This window comes from Lipotes vexillifer, unplaced genomic scaffold, assembly GCF_000442215.2.
Source record: "Lipotes vexillifer unplaced genomic scaffold, Lipotes_vexillifer_v1.1 scaffold230, whole genome shotgun sequence".
NCBI classification, from domain to species: domain Eukaryota; kingdom Metazoa; phylum Chordata; class Mammalia; order Artiodactyla; family Lipotidae; genus Lipotes; species Lipotes vexillifer.
Genome location: NW_006775143.1, coordinates 1,331,531 through 1,342,158, shown reverse-complemented (window position 1 = coordinate 1,342,158; position 10,628 = coordinate 1,331,531).

The window sequence follows — 10,628 nt, the reverse complement described above, 5'->3', positions numbered from 1 at the left end:
CACTCTTTCAAAGCCTCAAAGAATTCCACTGCACCAGAAAACTTTTTGCTCCAATCAAGGTTTTGCTGTTTTAATTTAGAAATGAACTTATTTTCTCTTATTCCATTCTCCATAGATAACAATATCATGTTCAATAATCCTATCAACAAAATTTATGATACTTGAATGTGGCTGCCAAGGAATTTGAAAGTTTTACTAAGAATTCCATGAAATGGGATATTTCTGGGTAATGAGTGAATCAAAGATAATGGGCCTACCATTTCTGTCCAATGGTTAATTCTCAAATTTTATTAAAAGCTTATATTCAGAGAAGAGGGTGGCGAAGCATAATCAAGAATCCTTCAACTCTTACACCAGAGGAAATTTTGGAGGGTTTAGAGTTGTTAACTCAGGGAAATTGTTAACTCGGGGACTGGTTTTGGGTGTGTGTGTCTGTGTGTGTGTATACCTTTGTGTGTGTATCTGTGCGTGCATTCTTATATGATTCTTATCATGATTTAAGTGATGGGAGAGAAGTTAGTTGTGATAGCTGTCTTCAAATATCAGAGACTAAGAAGTGGGAGGTATGAGAAAGCAGGTGTTTTCTTCATATAAGGAAATACTTTAAGTCAATAAATAGAAGCACCTACTCCACAATGGAGTGGTTGGGCTTCTGAAGTCATGATGATCCTGTGGCTGGAAGGACTCAAGCAGAAGTTACCAAAGGTTCTACAGATAAGATTCTCCATAGAGTGATGATCAAATATGTTATCAAAACTGGAATACTTTTTTGAGATGAGAGGAAGGCATATAAATAATTTTGTGAGGATAATAAGACATACTAAGGGACCTAGGGTCATCCTAGGCACACACTTAGTGATTTCTCAGACTTCTTCCAATTCTAAGATTCCATTATTATATGAATTTAAGTTAGCAACTTCTACTGATATTGTGGATAATACATTTTGAGGAGTTGTCTATAAAGAAGTGAGAAATGGCCTATTCTTAAGAGCTTCATGGACCCTGAAATACAAATTTTCTTGACTAGTATTTTGGCAGGTTGGTTGGAGGGTGTTTAGTGACCTCACTCACATGGCTGTCAGTTTTTTGGGGATGTTGAACTAGGCACCTTGATTCTCCTCCAAGAAACCTCCCCACGTAGCTAGCTCAGGCTTCCTCACATGAAAGCTGGGTCCTAAGAGATGGTGAGAGGCAGCTGTGAGCCTTCTTGAGAAATCATACAACATCTAGTCTATTGGACCACGTGTACCACAGGCTAGTGCACACTTAAGGGAGTTCAACCTATCCAAGGGGTAGAGAAATAGACTTTACCTCCTGGTGGGAGGGTGGGCAACATTGCATTGCAAAGCTACACGCACAGAGGAATTTTTGTCCAACCAAACTGTAGAAGGGGTATTTTTTTTACCATCGTACCTAAATTCTTGCTGACCTTGTTGCAGTCAAAATAATTATCACTTATGGTAATAACTAATAAAACAAATGCATGGGCTTTTTTCCAGCTTCCAGAGTTCTTTAATAACTACCTTTTCTCTCTTTGATTCCCCTAGCAATATATCCTACTAAGTGATTGACTTAGGGTGAGTTGTCTCATATATTTCAGCCTCAGATTCCTCATTCATAAGATAGAGAATGTTCTTGCTCTTGCTGTGGTATAGGGTTACTGAAAATCCAATAGGACAATCTAGAAATGGTTAGTAGTGGCCAATTTTATAAGACTTTAGTGACTTTTTTTCATTAAGTATCAAAAAGGAAAGTCTAGAGGAGAACATATTTCCTGAACCCCAAATCCTCAAAAGAAGATTTATGAGCTACCTCAATGTATGAGTTCTCATTATAGTTCAGATTTTGAAATACTGGATTTTCAGGGATATTATACTGGTTTATTAGACAAAAGAGTGGATATTTGAACTTAAGATTGTCCCAGAAAATCCAGTTGGTTTAATTACCACGCTGCGGCAGGAAAGCTCTACTCGATTCTGTGTCAAACAAAATCAAACAGTCTGAGGATACTGAGATATTGTTTAAATATTAAAACATGCCTACATGGTTTGTCTATACATCTACTTTCTGTGTCTGCACTAAACTTCTTTAAAGAATGTCTAAGTCCCTTAGGGAACTTGTTTAAATTCCTTGGGTATAGTAAAGAGTGGTGGGAGAGAATTATCTTTTATCATATTCTTCCTCTCTCCTCAATACCCTACGTCTGAGGGCTCACTAAATCTTCTCAGTGAAGCTGTTATAGATGACCATACCTAGGCTCGCTACCACTTGCTCACGGGCTCAGCTGGCTAGGTCAGATCACAGATTCAAACTTAGGTCTCCCACAACCAAAGCCCCATCTATACTCCCAGTACACAATGCTACTTCTCAGAAAAGCAAAGGCCTTTAAGATGTTATCCTCTTGTAGAAAAGAAATACCAAGAGATTGAATATGAAGTGCTCAGTGTGAGGAGAAGGAATCGGATTGAAACCTTTGGGGTCTCTAGGAAGAACAAAGGGTGATACAGTCTGTGCTACCGAAGCTGAATCAAGAGCAGAAAAGATAATAATAAAAGGCCCTTTCAATTCTTCAAAGTGGCCTCTCATTAATAATCTAGTGGCTTCACGGAGTCTGCCATATTCTCCTCCTTCTCTCTGCATCTTAGGGAAACAGAGAAGAAAGACATTTTTGAGCAGAGAGCTCTCCCAGTTCTACTGGCCACGTACATATTTCACTTCTTAAAAGCTGCCGACAAACAGCGAGATTCGTTTCAGTGCCAGCCTACCATAAATTTATTTGCTTGTTAATGCAGCTTCCCCAGTTCATGTTTTTGCTAACTAGGAGCATCAAAATGTCAATCTGTCCTCAGGGGGTATCAACCTCATGATCTGAGCTCAGTAACAAGACTAGAGTGTGGACTGCTCAGGAGCACAGGCTGCCTCAAGGATCAAGGCATACTGAAGTATTAACATCAGAGAATCCTACAATAATAGAACAAGACTTATCAAATCATAGACTAATAGACTCTTAGAGATGGATGGAACCTTAGGGTTTTTCCTGTATTGTTTTGCTTTTTCTTTTGGCAGCTCCCTTTTCACCCGCCCCTGCACCCTACTGCCTTAGCTTTCTTTTATATGGTACTGATATTTAAGGATAGATGAATTCAAAGTCTGATATTATCTTAACATAATAACGGGCATCCTAGCTCACAAGAGGAAAGGAAGAGGAGATGAGAGTGGGTAAAGTGGAAGAATTCAATTCAGCGCTGAGAGGCCCTTGGTACAAAACAAAGACATACATACTGACATGACTCCACCATTATCACTGTAGCAGGATTGGTCTGTTTGTCTGTTTAAGTGTGTCTTTGCCTGTTTCTTCTTTATGTTGGCAGAGGCCCTTGTCTGACAATACTATCTAGGAAGACTGATCCAATTTCCTGGCCCCAGCCTAATAACTGACTTATTCCATCCCCTTAGCCATAGTTCATGAATAAGCATGGCACCCCAGCCAGTCAAATGAGAGTGAACAGTGGACTTTGGTAATATGTGTATAAAGAAGGTACTTATTATCTTTTCCCTTAAGATGCTGATCTAAGGAGATACTAGGTTGATATGGTAGTGACTTTCTGGCCATCTTATTATTTATAAAAGCCTGCCCGAGAATGAAGCTACCAGAGAGAAAAGCAGAACAAAGATGCTGAGAGACAAAAACCTGATGAGGAGGAGATGGGGGCACCCCACATTCCTCAGCCCCCCTGTAGTGAGGCAGAGCAGTGTGGCAAGGTCAAGTCAGTGCTCTGGAAGCAGAAGTGACAAACCCTCCAAGGAGGTGATGCATTGCATATCTAAAAAAGGAGATGGCTAAAAGTTAAACACACAACTACCATGTGACTCAGCCATTTGAATCCTAGGTATTAACCAAGATAAATGAAAGCTTATGTCCATACAAAGATTTTTATGCAAATATTCATAGCACCTTTATTCATAATAGCCTCAAATTGGAAGTAACTGAAATGTTTATCAATAGATGAATGGATTTAAAATATTATAATTGATTTATAAAACAGAATACTACTCAGCAATTTAAAGGAATAAATTATTGATATATACAACAGGGGTGGATCTCAAAATAATTGTGCCAAGTTAAAGGAGCCAGACAAAAATGAATACAAGATGAAGGATTCCATTTATAAAAATTTCTGGAAAATGCAAGTCAATCAATAGTGACAGAAAGTAGGTCAATGGTTTCCTAAGGACAGAGGTGGAGGGGAAAGATTGAGTTAGGGAGGGATTACATTGGGGTACGATTAGAGATGGATATGTTTATTGTCTTGATTGTGGGGGGCTTCCCTGGTGGCGCAGTGGTTAAGAATCCACCTGCCAATGCAGGGGACACGGATTCGAGCCCTGGTCCAGGAAGATCCCACATGCCGTGGAGCAACTAAGCCCATGTGCCACAACTACTGAACCCTTGTGCTGCAGCTACTGAAGCCAGCATCCGTAGAGCCTGCGCTCCATAACAAAGAGAAGCCACCGCAATGAGAAGCCCACACACTGAAACAAAGAGTAGCCCCCACTCACCGCAACTAGAGAAAGCCCGTGCAACAATGAAGACCCAATGCAACCAAAAATAAAATTTAAAAAAATTTAAAAAAAGATTTATATGGTCTTGATTGTGGGGATGGTGACTGTGGTGATGCATGTGTCAACATGTATCAATTGTACAATTTAAATATGAGTAGCTTATTGTAGGTCAATTATGTTGCAATAAAGCCCTTAAAAACAAGGGAGATAGAGCCTGTGCTGACCTGAATCCCCTAGTAGGGCAGAGGACTCATCCCACCAACAGCTAACCCATTTTGGATGTGAGTCTCGCTGCAATAATGCTGCATAATAAATCATCCCCAAATTCAGTTGTTTAAACCTTGACAACTTATTGTCACATTTACAGGTCTGGGATTGATTGCCACTTGGCTGGGCTAGGCTGGACTCTAAGATCTAGGCTGAAGGTTGAGTTCAGGTCTGTCCCATGTGACTCTTGCTCTCCTTAGAGCAACAAACATCCAGGTCATAATGTCTGCTCGATACGTCTCAGTCTGGGGGCAGGTGGATGCGCAATAGCTACCTGGGCCATATCCTTTTCATAGTACGTCACAACAGTGTGGGAGCCCAAGCCAGACTAGATAACTATATGTGAGGCCTCTGCTTGTGTGATGTCTGCCAGTGTTCTATTGGCCAATGCAAGTCACTTAAGCCCAATTTTAATGACGGACAATAGAGTCAGTCACAGTGGGAGGGGAAGGAAAATGAATATTTATTGAACAATAATTTAAACTATTAAATATATGTACTATAAGCCAAAAAAAAAACCTTTGAATATTAAACCACGGAGATATCTGGGGATTCTTTGTTATAACACTTGAATTCTTGCTCATCCTAAAAATAACATCAGATGTGCGCTTGAATCTAGTGGTACCTGAAAGTTTTAGTTTTGTCAACCAATAATTTTTTATTTACTTAACTCCATTTTAGTTCGGGTTCTCTCACCTGAGCTGAAAGTATCCTTACTATGACTAGCCAAGAACAGAGTTCAGTAAAACAAATCACATCTGTCATTAGTTGAACACCTACTATGTGCCCGTTGCTTCACATGGACTATTTCTCTTAAGCTTCATCATAGGCAGCAAGGTTGGTATTATATACTAGTCTTTTATTGAGGAAACTGAGGTTCAATATCTCAAGAAAAGAGCTAAGAAGCAAACTAGGTCTGTCAAAACCAGGGCTTACTCTTTTTCCTATTCACCGTGTTTTTGCTCATGAGACAACAAAACGTGGCACCAAAGGCATTTATACTATTTCTCCGTCTCTGGACAAAGCTGCAGCTAATTTCTTTCTAAGAGATCAACAGCTATTCTGTGTGTTTTAACATTCTCCTACCACCTCCCTGGGTTGTTGTTGTCAGTGCTTAACTACCCTTAGACCTGAAAAATTCTTCCTCAGTCTGAACAATGTGGTACACAATGAAAAAGCAGTGGATGTGCTGTCCAGCAGTGTGGCTGGGAATCCCCGATCTTCCATTTGGTAGCTGTGAGAACTCTGGAAAATCACTTAAACATTCAGTGCCTCCATTTCTTCCTTTATAAAATGAGAAAACAATGCATCTCCTGCCTACCTGATTTGACAGTTAAATATGAAAAACTGAAAGCAGTTTATAAACTATCAAGTGCTTTAAAATACCATGTAGGATTGATATCATCATAATTAAAGTTACTAATATCGATGATTCAGAGAAACATCTCTATTGGTAGAATTACAGTTGTTACAATAAGTAGTTGGGGATAGATTTATAGCTAGACGAGGGTATTCTTGCCCAAAGGCTCTTAACTAGACCATATAGACAGGCACTGTCTATGCCACCATATAAGACAGTAACCTCTGCTACATCTGGTGGAACCAGTACCACATCTAGCTCTAAGGTCTTTAATTAGCCAGGACGTTTTTCAACAATCTGCAGCCCACTCTACGATTATCAAAAGATCTCCCAACTCTGGCTGTGATGCTTTTTCTCTTCTCTACAAGGTCTTTATTAACTCTTCTGCCTCTGCTGGATCCTGGAGGCCAGGTAGGTGATTAATGGCCCCTGATTTATGATCCCACCAGAAAGACTGTTGGTGGAAATTTATACTCAGAGTGGTAAGCTAGAATTCTTTCAATCCAGGTACTTGACATTCATTGCACAATTTAATTGTAAAGAGTAGTAGTTAATGAGAGCACAGGGGAAGAGGGTAAAACAGGAGCTGAGAGTCTGGGCTGAAGGCCAGTGCTCCGAACAGTGAAGTTACATCTGGGAGGGAAGAATCACAGAGTGGACAAATTGCAGTATTGGAATGGGATTTTCATTATCATATTTTATCAATAAGGAAGGTAAGGCACAAAGAGACTAATAAGATAAAAGTAGCAATAACAACAGTGACCACCTTTTTGTTTTAGTACCTTCTATGAATCAAGCTCTAAGTAGGAATCTTTACAAGTAACAAATCACACAAAGCTAATCTCAAAAGCAACATGATAAAGTCAGATATCATCTGTATTTTACAAACGGAATAATTGAATCTCAGAGAGGTCAAGTGACTTGTCCAAGACCAAGCAGCAACCTTCTGCTTCTAGGATTGTGAACAGGGTCTATCTGGACTTTAAAATCTGCTCCTTCCAGTGTATCACCGACATGCTTCTACTGTTACTCTTTGCTTTTACCACCAGTGTAGACTTCATCATGTGCCAGGCACTGTGTATACACTTATCACTGTTGTGCCCATTTTACCAATGAGGAAACTGAGATTTGGTATGGGTGAGAAGTGTGCCCAAAGCCCGTTGGTGAGCAAGAGGCAGAACTGGGATTCAAACCCAGGTCTTTCTGACTGCAGGGATGATTATCTCAGCCACTACCATATCCAGCTACAGCTGCCACTAATAGCCAACATTGTCACCATACACCCAATACAATGATTCAAACCCCATCTTTTTTAAGATATACATGGCTATTGAAATGCTGCCTGAAGACATTAGGATGACATGAGTTTGGGGGCAACAAGGGCAGAATATAAAAAAGATGTGCATTACCAATATACTCAATCCAGTGGTATGAAGGAGACCTTATGTTGGTAACTGAGTATGACATTCATCAAATCCATGGAGTCCACAGGGTTCGTGAGTTTGAAGTTGAAAGAGTCACAGCCACTTCCTACACTGGAAGAATCCTGGTGCTTAATGAAACCACACTGTCCTTCTAGCTGACTGGAAAATCAGATGAACCAGGCTCCCAAGATTCATGCAAACCTCTTAGCCCTGCTAAGCTTCCCTGAGTAAATAAATTGCAAAAATAAAGAATTTTTTTAACTTGCATATAAAAACAAGCAAATAGATGTATTTTTGCATAATTACTACAAAGCCATTACAACCAGCCATTCCCATTTGCAACTTCATATTTCAATAAAGTTTTATTTATTTTCACTTGCAAATGAATCTGCTGCTTGTGAAGAAAAGACTCATTGCTCTGACTGGTGCCAGATTGTTGGGAGGAGCTTCCACTCCCGACAATGGCCTTTTTTCTGACCACAGACCTCTGAGCTTGTTTCCTTGCCTTCCCTTTCCCAGCTGCCTCTGCCTATTATTGAATTTATAATTTTCTTTCTCTCCAATTGCCCAATGGCCTTCCTTCCTAAATAGAGACTAGAAATGTCCTAGTGTTCATCCATTCAACAAATATGTATGCAATGCCTACTATGTACCAAGAGCTGTTCTAAATACCAGAGACACAATAATGACAGGGTAGTCAATAATATTTTCATTCTGGAATGAAACATCCAGGAAAAAATGTGTGTGTGTTTGTGGGGAGGCATAAGCAGCATTAAAACATTGCATGACAGTGAGAAAAGCATGCTTGAAGGTCCTAGTGTGGGAAAGATCTTGGAGCACTTGTGAAATAGGGAGGTATGCATGGCTGGAGTAAAGCGAGCAAGGGGTGGGAGATGAGTATTGAGAAAAAGATAGAAGCCAGAGACCGTGGGGCTCTTGCAAGCCTTATCAAGTTGTATGAGAGACAGCGTACTGCAGTGGAAAAAGCAAACAAATAAAGCCAAAACTAAAGATCCATGGAAAATTCTTTGGCAGGCAGTGCAGAATAAATTCCTTTGTTTTTGTTTTTGTTTTGTTTTTTTGCGGTACGCGGGCCTCTCACTGTTGTGGTCTCTCCCATTGCGGAGCACAGGCTCCGGACGCGCAGGCTCAGCGGCCATGGCTCACGGGCCCAGCCGCTCCGCGGCATGTGGGATCTTCCCGGACCGGGGCACAAACCCATGTCCCCTGCATTGGTAGGTGGACTCTCAACTACTGCGCCACCAGGGAAGCCCAGAATAAATTCCTTTGGAAAGGTGTTGGACATCAACTGGATTTCTAAATTCTTATCACTTACACTGTTTATTCTCTAATGTCCACAAATTGTGGTGAGAGTGACAGCAATTGATGTGACTCAGGATCCTTGAATGCTCAAATTTGATCTTGATGACCCAACCGGTTCCTGTGAGAGCTTTAAGAAAAAGATTGTTTTCCCAGAGGACAGAAAAGGAGCAAAGTGCACTCTCCATGTTCTTTATCCAAAACCTCAGGGTGGTTCCAGGGTGGGCTAAACCAGGCCACATAGGTGACTGCTTTTACCCGTGTCAAGGTATAATTACTGTGATGAGAAAAGCAAGTCCAAGGAGAAAAGCAAGCAAGACTATATCAGAGATAAAGTACTTTCTCCCTAAGGCTGATAGCTTAGCTGATCTAATTTGTCAACATATGGGATTTCTCTGATTCTGTCTAGTTTCCAGGTGGGTGAGAATTGGGAGATTTCAACTATAGCCTTTTTAAGGAAAGGAGATGGAACAAACAAACAAAAAAATAGAACATAGAAGAAATAGGGAAGATGAGAGAGAGAGAGACAACATTTGCTTCCAGAATCATAGAGGAAGATGTTTAGGCCAGGTCTCCAAGGATAAAGTTAATAACCAATAACTCTTTGGGAGCAGCTCTGGGTCCATGATATACCTTGGCCTAACTTTCCCTTTTGGGACACTTGAACAACCTTGTAGTTTTTTGCCAAATCAGAGGATGAGAGAAGTCTCAAGACGTGGATACTAAAATTCATGCTATTAAGGTGGGTGAAAACTTATGCAAATCACTAGAAAAATTAAAGATAAAGGACCTTATTTCTACCCAAGTTTGCAGATCAATCCATTAGAAACGAGAACTGGTTCAATTCTGGTATCAGCAAAGGCGAGACCAAATAAAATTTCTTAAGGATAGTATTGTTAGTTGACTCTATTACCAAATGCTGAAATGGGATAAGGGATACTTCCAACCAGACTTACACAATGTTGGAAGGGACATCAAGAGACAATTTCTTTGAGTCCTTGCCTCCATTTTGCAGGTGAATACATTTGTGACCACATTAGAACTGAATAAGAACTCAGCTGCTTCAGATCCCTAGCCAGGGATGTCTCAACAGCACCATGTCCCTCCTTCCAAGAAAGCCTAGGACAGAAGGTATGAGGCATAGTGTTTGGAGTTTTTCCAGATGGTTGGAAGCTTGGCCCAAACTACCTCAATATGCAGCTGCTTACCTGGTGATGAATGTTGTTATTAGTGTTCATGGCACTTACCATCCAGTGCTTATGCTGAAGGAGAGTAATTTATAGCTGTGTTACATGTCTGGATTGGTCAGAGGAGGAAGAATGACAAATGCAATGCCTGAAGATTTGGCTTTCGCTGGCTGTGGCTAATAATAAGTATTTATTCTATAACCATCATGGCATTATCCTCACTCATTTCTACTCTTTGCTCGTTGCCTCTCTTTCTCTCTCTCCCTCTCTCTCTTCTCTAATCAACTCCCAAAGGTCTAACCTAATCAGTCTAGCTGGACCTCTATCAAAGGGAAAATAAAGGAATAAGAAAGAGAAGGTGACATTTTTTAAGTGTCTTCAATACACTAGGCACTGAGCTAAATACATTCATGCTTTCCATTTAAGTTGCACAATAATGCTGACAGGGGTAATTTAACCCCATTTAAAAATGAGGAAACTTGCTCAGAGTTCAGAGGGTTGACAGGT